This window comes from Miniopterus natalensis, chromosome 12, assembly GCF_054644295.1.
Source record: "Miniopterus natalensis isolate mMinNat1 chromosome 12, mMinNat1.hap1, whole genome shotgun sequence".
Classification (NCBI taxonomy): domain Eukaryota; kingdom Metazoa; phylum Chordata; class Mammalia; order Chiroptera; family Miniopteridae; genus Miniopterus; species Miniopterus natalensis.
Genome location: NC_142092.1, coordinates 33291855 through 33299191, shown reverse-complemented (window position 1 = coordinate 33299191; position 7337 = coordinate 33291855). Strand labels below are relative to the sequence as shown.

The following is a 7337-nucleotide window of genomic DNA, read 5'->3' as shown; positions in this document are numbered from 1 at the left end:
AACCACCCCGCGGCCGCAGAGCAGACTCTCAGCCGGGGGAAGGAGGTGGCAGTGAAGCGCTCGGGACGCGAGTACCCAGCAGGCCGCCCGAGCGGCTCCCAGGGGCGCCTCGGGGTCCGAGGGACGGGTCCGAACGGCTGCAAGTTTCCCTGGGGGACGGGCTGCGTCCCTCCTGGGGGGAAAGCAAACCCTCGCGGGCAGAAGGAGCGCGCCGGGGCGGAGAGCGCTGCTCGGCCGGCGGGCGGTGCGGGGGCGGCGGGCGCGCGGCGGGAGGTGAGCGGAGGTGCCTCCCGGGCACCGCGCGGTTGGGGCCACGCGCAGGCGCACTGGGGCCCTCCCGCCGGCCGGTCCCGGGGTACAAAGAAGCGCCGCGGGGAGACGGGGTTCCTGGAGGCTTCGGCGGCCGCCTGGGGCTCCGGGACGCAGCCGCCGTCGCATCTCGCCTGGCGCCCGAGGTTTACTAGTCTCCCGACTTCTCCCCTTGGCCGTGGTCGCCGGGCTCGGGCGGCCACCGTGCGTTTCGAGGTTTAATTCTGGCGCTGGCCAGCAGGGGCCGGCTCCGCCTCCTCCGCTCCGCCCCCCGCCGCGGTCCCGGAGCCCGGCGGAGCCGCGAGCCGCCCGCCCGCCCGGCAGGTTGGGAGGAGCGCTCGGAGGTGAGTGGGGCCGCGGGGTCGCTGCGCCCTTTCCCCCGGCGGGGCGGGCGCGCGGGCGCCCGGGCTCCGGCGTCTGCCCGGGGCTGGAGCACAAACTTGGCGCGCGCCGGGGGCGCGGGGCGGCGGGGGCGGGGGCCGGAGGACAGCGCGCGGACTCCGTCTCGGCGGCCCCACCGCGGGCCTGGGGCCGGGTCGCCGGGTTTGGCGCGCGCGGCGGCGGGGCCCGTGTGGAAGGGGAGCGCGGCGCGCCAGCCGGGGGCAGCGGGAAAGCCCGGCCCCGGCGCTGCCCTGCGGTGCCCCCGGGCCTTTTCATCAGCTCGGGGTGGGCTGCGAGATTCTCCCTGCGACGTCGCCCCTTGAAGTTCTCGGCTCCACAGGAGGGGCTGGCGGCCCCAGAGCAGGCAGGTGGCCTCGAGTCGCCCTCAGCCGACTCCTGGAAGACTCGGGCCAGGGTCGGAGGGGCGGGGAGGTGGGGGAGGGGGCGGGAACTCTGGGCCTCGGGGGTCTGCGGAACTCGGTCTGGACCGCGTGGGCTTCTGGAGGATCCGCGGCGTCCGGCCGAGGGAGGGGGCGAGTGCCCGCGAGCGGACCTGGTCCCGGGACGCCCCCTCTGACACGCCGCGTAGGCAGACACGCGGGGAGTCTGCGCTCGGGGCACCTGCCCCCTCGCCGGGGCCCGTCACCCCCTCCGCCCGGCCCGCGGGGGGCTCTCGGCGGTGCGCGCCGCAGGCCGTCCGGAGCCCTGCGCACCGGGGGCACTTGGTGAGGGCTTTGGTCGAGTAGCACGAAAAGCACCTGCGGCGTCCCCCAGCGCCGCCTCCGCGCATCGCCTCCCGGGCTCCTGTGCTGCCGGAGTGTCCGACGGAGCGTTATCGGGACGCGAGCGCGGGGCTCACCGGGACTCTTAGTCGTCGGGATCCGCACTCGTCAGCTTCTTGCCCCACCCTCATCCCCCGCCCCCCGCCTCCCAGCTGCGTTGAAATCAGAGCCGGTTTTCTCATTTTTAATTCATGAGTTTGTTCAACTTGATTTTTTAGGTGTACTTCGCATTTTATCTGTTAGTTCCCTTCATCTAACTTTTTCTAAAAAAGTTGGGCACTCCTCCACCTTTAATTTATCTTAAAAATGGAGATACAGCCCTGCCTGGCGTGGCTGAGCGGTTGAGCATGGACCTGGGATGCAGGCGATCGGGGTTCCATTCCCGGTCGGGGCGCACGCCCCGGGTGTGGGCTGGATCCCCAGCAGGGGCCGTGCGGGACGCGGCCGATCAGTGACTCATCACTGGTGTTTCTGTCTCTCTCTCCCTGAAATCAATAAAGATATAAAAAAAAGTGAGATACAGTAAACATGCCATAAATGTACCCTTTTAAAGCGTACAATTCAGGGGGTTTTAGTGTATTCACAAAGTTGTGCAGTCATCATTACTACTTAATTCCAGACATTTTCCAAAAAGAAACCCCATACCCATTGTCAGTCACTCTCCATTCCCCCTTCCCGGGCCTAGGACTCCTGCCTTTTAAGGTGAAGTTTTCCCAAGATAGAGATTGAGAAAACCGAGCAATTATCAACTTCAGTCCTTTCCCACTTAATAGATTTGGGGGAAAGGTGCTGCTGCTGAGGCAGTGGAAGAAAAATTAAGCATAGGCTGCCGTAGGTGAAGATTAAAAAGAGTAAGGGGCCCGGCCGGGCGTGGCTCAGCGGTTGAGCATCGACCTAAGATCCGGGAGATCGGGGTTCGATTCCCGGTCAGGGCACATGCCCGGGTTGCGGGCTAGGCAGCCGATCAGTGACTCTCTCATCATTGATGTTTCTGTCTCTCTCTCCCCCCTTCCTTTCCTCTCTCTGAAATCAATAAAGATATGTTTAAAAAAAAAAAAAGACTAAGGGTGGCGGGGAATCCTCCAATGGAGGGGTAATTGCCTTCTTCAAGGGTACACAAGTTAGCCTTGGGGGGTGGCTCAGTTTGGTTGGCACGTGGTCCTGTTTGTGGATCAGATTCCTGGTCAGGGCACATACCCAGGTTGTGGGTTCCATCCGCAGTCAGGGTGCCTACTGGAGGTAACTGATGGATGTGTCTCACATGGATGTTTCTCTCCCCTCTCCCTCCCCTTCCCCCTTCCCTCCCTGTCCATATTTATATCTATATCTATATTTATATCTATGGATACACAAATTAGGGATGTGATTATCCTCATGGGACACAGGGTTGCTTTGGGATACTCTCTGCACTCCTGCACTCTAGATTTGCCAAGTCCACAAATCAGTTCTGCCTCAGCAAAAGTGAGCTCTGTGTGTGTGTGTGTGTGTGTGTGTGTGTGTGTGTGTGTGTGTGTGTGTCTGAGATGTTAGAGGGGAAAAAGGATTGCAGATTTAAACATAGTTTTGTTTTAAATCATCCACAGTGGCCCCAGAGAAAGAAATCACAGGCAAATGGCCAGTAGAATCCACACATTCAAGACTTGGGTTCATTTTGTGAGTATCAGCTCATGCTCACGGAATAGTCCCCATGCATGAATCCCCTAGCCCAGGGCGGAGGAAGATGAGGAAGGTCTAGCTGAAGGAAATTCAAGGAGTTGGGGAAGGGGCAGGAGGCCGGCTGAAGGGAGTGTGGTGAGAGCTGAGGCCTGTTCAAGTGGAGTAGCTGTAGAATCCGCAGATTCAGAAGCAGCAGAAGGGATCCCAGTGAAAAATTAACAGATATTTTACTCGGGCATTTGTTGGATTATTTTTGCATGTTTTGAAAATCACATTTTAGGGAGCAGAGTTGAAGCTAGGTGACTTGCGCAACCACCACACTTCTCTTCCGCTCTCCAGTCAAATAAAGAAGCCAACTTGGTTTCAAATGTTACAGGAAATTTTATGCCTCTTGTGTGGGTGGCTTGGCTTCTGCCTTTTTTTTCTTTTTTTTTTTTTAGCGTAATTTAAAAAATTGAACTATAGCATACAATATGACAGATTGTTACAAAATGAGTGTAAACTTACTACTGGCACCAAGATCAAGAAACAGACTGTTGTGTTCCATCTTATTGCAGAAAGCGCCTTGTGCCCTTTTCCAATCACTATCTCTCCCCAAGGACTAGTCTAACCATAGGTTAGTTTTGCCTGTTTTCGAGCTCTGTATACATGGGATCAGTGGGATCATAGACTGTGTGTCTGGGTCTGTATGTGTATAGACTTTTTCTCAGCATTGCGTGTGGCTATAGTTCAATCATTATTGCCGGCCAGTGCTCCACTGTGTAATTATACCCGATTATTTATCCGTTCTAGGGTTGATGGGCCCTTTGAGTTGTTTACAGTTTTTGTCAGTGGTGAACTGTGTGACTTTGAACATCCTAATACATACCTTGATACACGTGAACACGTTTGTGTTGGGAATGTACTCGGGAGTGGAATCACCAAGTTCTACTGTTCAGTTTAGAAGATACTGCTAAGCAGATTACAAAGTAGTATAGTTTATACGTCTACCAGCAGTGTATGGGAGCTCTGTCCTATACTTTTATTTTTTTTATTATTATTTTTTATTGTTTATTACAGATGTCCCTTTTTCTCCCCAATGACCCATTCCACCCTGTCCCAACCCCCTCCCCAGTCCCTCTCCCCACCATTGTCCTGTCCTGTACTTTTAGAAAAATATTTTTATTGATTTCTACAAAGAGAGGAAGGGAGAGGGAGGGAGAGAGAGAGAAAAAAACCAAACATCTGTGTGAGAGAGAGACAATGATTTGTTCCCTCCTGCACACCCCATGGCTAGGGATCGAACCAGCAACCTTAGATACAAGCCCTTGACCAGGAATGGAACCCGAGACTCTTTGGTGCTGACAGTGTTAACCACTTAGCCACACTGGCCAGTGCTCCATGAGTTTAATTCCTGTACAGGTTCACAATCTCATGGTTATGTTTTCATTTAATAATCTAACCAACATTGGAAATGTGTGTTAAATTTTGTAGCTTTACTGGTATATGTACATTGCTGCACGAATCATCTTTGTACATACAGGTTTTCCACTACTTTTGGATTATTTCATAAACTAGAGACTTGACTTTTGACAATTCCGGATCCTTATTGTTCAACTGTTACCTGCAGAATCAAGTTGTGCATGAATCTAGTATAGAATTAAAGAAATCTTTAAGTTGCTAATATGTTACTTGCAAAACAGTTATCTCATTAGTTGAAATCACAAATTCTCAAAATAATGGTGAGGTTGACCCTGATGTCTTCTTGATAAATAGTGTAATTATAACTTCTGTTGTAATCTTACTTACCAATCACGTAGTATTTTTCTTTATAAGATACTTTTTGCAAAGGTACTGAGCTAGGAGCTTTAGGGGATACAAGAAGAATCATACCATTAAGTAGTTTATTGTTCAGAAATTCTGTATAAAAATTAACAATACCACCTAGGCAGAATTCTTATATGTGACAAAGGAGTGTTTAGTTCACTTAACAGATACTGAGTGCTTATATGAGTTCTGAGTCAGAAAAGGTCTTTCTTGCCTGGTTGGTTAGGATTGGCTTCCAAAAACAGTAAGACTTGAGCTGAGCTTTAAAGAGGTCTTTAGAAAGTGACTAGGGAGCCGGTGTCTCTGAAGAAGAGAAAGCACTGAGCAATCTCAAGGGGGGAGATGAAAGGTTCATAGATCACTCTGGATAAAGGGGATGATGCTGTTTTCTTACAATTTTTTGTTTGGGAGCTATTGAAAATAAGCAGAGTAATATAAAGGTGGAAAAAATGCTTAGAGCAAAGAGCTTCACAGAGTTCATAGCAAGTGGGGAGATAAAAAGATACAGAATTGTAGTAGCAGTCAGAAGGATGGGCATATCCAATATTAATGGCTTATTCTGGAAATGTAGGGGATGGAGAAATTAATGCTGAGTAAAGAGATTTGGGTGATATTTAGGGACACTGGGCCTTGAAAACTGTACAGCTGGAGATTAAAGGGCATTGCAGTCTAGGTCGTAGTTTTTGAAGAAACAAGGCAGTACAGTGGTACTTGACATGTACTAAGTGTGGTTAGTCACATGTTTGGAGACCAGGTGAATGGCAATTTGAGATTGTACCTTTATCCAGTGACTTCTGACTGCTGAATGAGCCTGGTGATCTTTGTGGAAATGTAGCTCTGGACCCAGATTCTGGTTTGAATCTAGGTTCTGCCACTTTTTGTGTGGTATAGTTACTGAACAACTCTGTGCCTCAGCTTCCCATCTCTAAAATGAGCATAATAAAATGAGCCTCCTTGTGGGATTATTGCGAGGGTTAAATGAGTTAAAACACATAGAGTACTTAGAAGACTGCTTAATACACAGTATGTTCTAAAGATGTTTGCTGTTGTTTAATTTTAAAAATTTATTTTTTCCCAGCTTTATTGAGGTATAATTGACAAGTAAAATTGTAAGATATTTAAAGTGTACATCGTGATGATTTGATATATGTAAACATTGTGAAAGAATTCCTCCCATCTAGTTATTTAACACATCATCACTATATATATTTTGTGTATATAGTGTTAGAGCACTTAAGTTCTGCAGTCTTAGCAAATTTCAGTTGTGCAATACCACATTATTAAATCTCCGAAGTCACATTTGCACCTTGTAAGAATGCAAAGCTAAGAAGGGTTTAAAATGATAACTCATACCCATCACTCCTGTCTGATCCCAGTTCAGAGTATAGTCTCTTTTCAGGCATCTTAACAGTTGATTATGTTTTTAGTTCTTCTGGTGGTTGTCATTGATCAAATGATGTTGAAATTTAGTGGCTTAAACACTTGTTCCATGGCATTGTGGGTTGAGGCAGGGATTGGCTGGGTGCTCTCTGTGATGCTGACTGAGGTCTCTGTGGCTCTTAGCTGGTGAATGGGCCGGTGTGGAGGGTCCTAGAAGGCTTGGCTCCCATGTTGTATGCCTTGGCCGGGGATAGCTGGGAGGCTGGGCTCAGTGTTGACTGTTGACCAGAGCACGTATGCATGATAATTTAAGCATGGGGGCCCTAGATAGTCAGACTATTTCCATGGCCACCAGATTCCTCCATGTATAGTCATGCTCCATGTAACATAAAGGCCTGCTGGGCGATTTCACTGTTGTGAGAACATCAAAGATGCACTCGCACAAACCTAGGTGGTATAGCCTACTACACACCTGGGCTGGGTGGCTGTTGCTCGTAGGCTGTAAACACTTGAACAGCATGTTATTGTACAGAACACGAGATTGAATCAAGCAAAAGAGAAAGGAAGCAATCAAGAGACAAAGTAAATCCTAAATGTATGAGGCTGCTGCCTGCATAACTCGGCATAGTTTTACAGCAAATTTTTTAAATCCTCACTGGAAGATACGTTTTTATCGATTTGAGAGAGGAAAGGAGAGGAGGGGAGCGAGAGAAACATCATCAATCGGCTGCCTCCCGTACTCACCCTGACCAGGGGCTCAAACCTGCAACCTGGGTATGTACCCTGACCAGGAATCAAACCTGCAACCATTTTGGTGCCTGGGACAATGCTCCAACCAACTGAGCCACACCAGCCAGGGCTACAGCGAACTTTTTTAATAAGTAGAAAGAGTACACTCGAAAATAATAATTAAAAATAGAGTATAGTGAATATATAAACCAGGAACATACTCATTTATTATTATTATCAGTATTATGTACTGTACAGTTATATGTGCTATACTTTCATATGATTGGCAGCACA

The 7337-nt window shown here is 49.8% G+C and overlaps 1 protein-coding gene across 1 annotated transcript in view; it reads left to right on the top strand.

Annotated features, from left to right (window-relative positions):
* Nucleotides 1–588: 588 nt before the first annotated feature.
* The window catches only part of KANK1 (KN motif and ankyrin repeat domains 1), a 180321-nt gene continuing 173572 nt past the window's right edge, over nucleotides 589–7337 (top strand). The window contains exon 1 of the mRNA XM_087822690.1: nucleotides 589–653. The gene's annotated coding sequence lies outside the window, so the exon portion shown is untranslated. The remainder of the gene's footprint in view (nucleotides 654–7337) is intronic.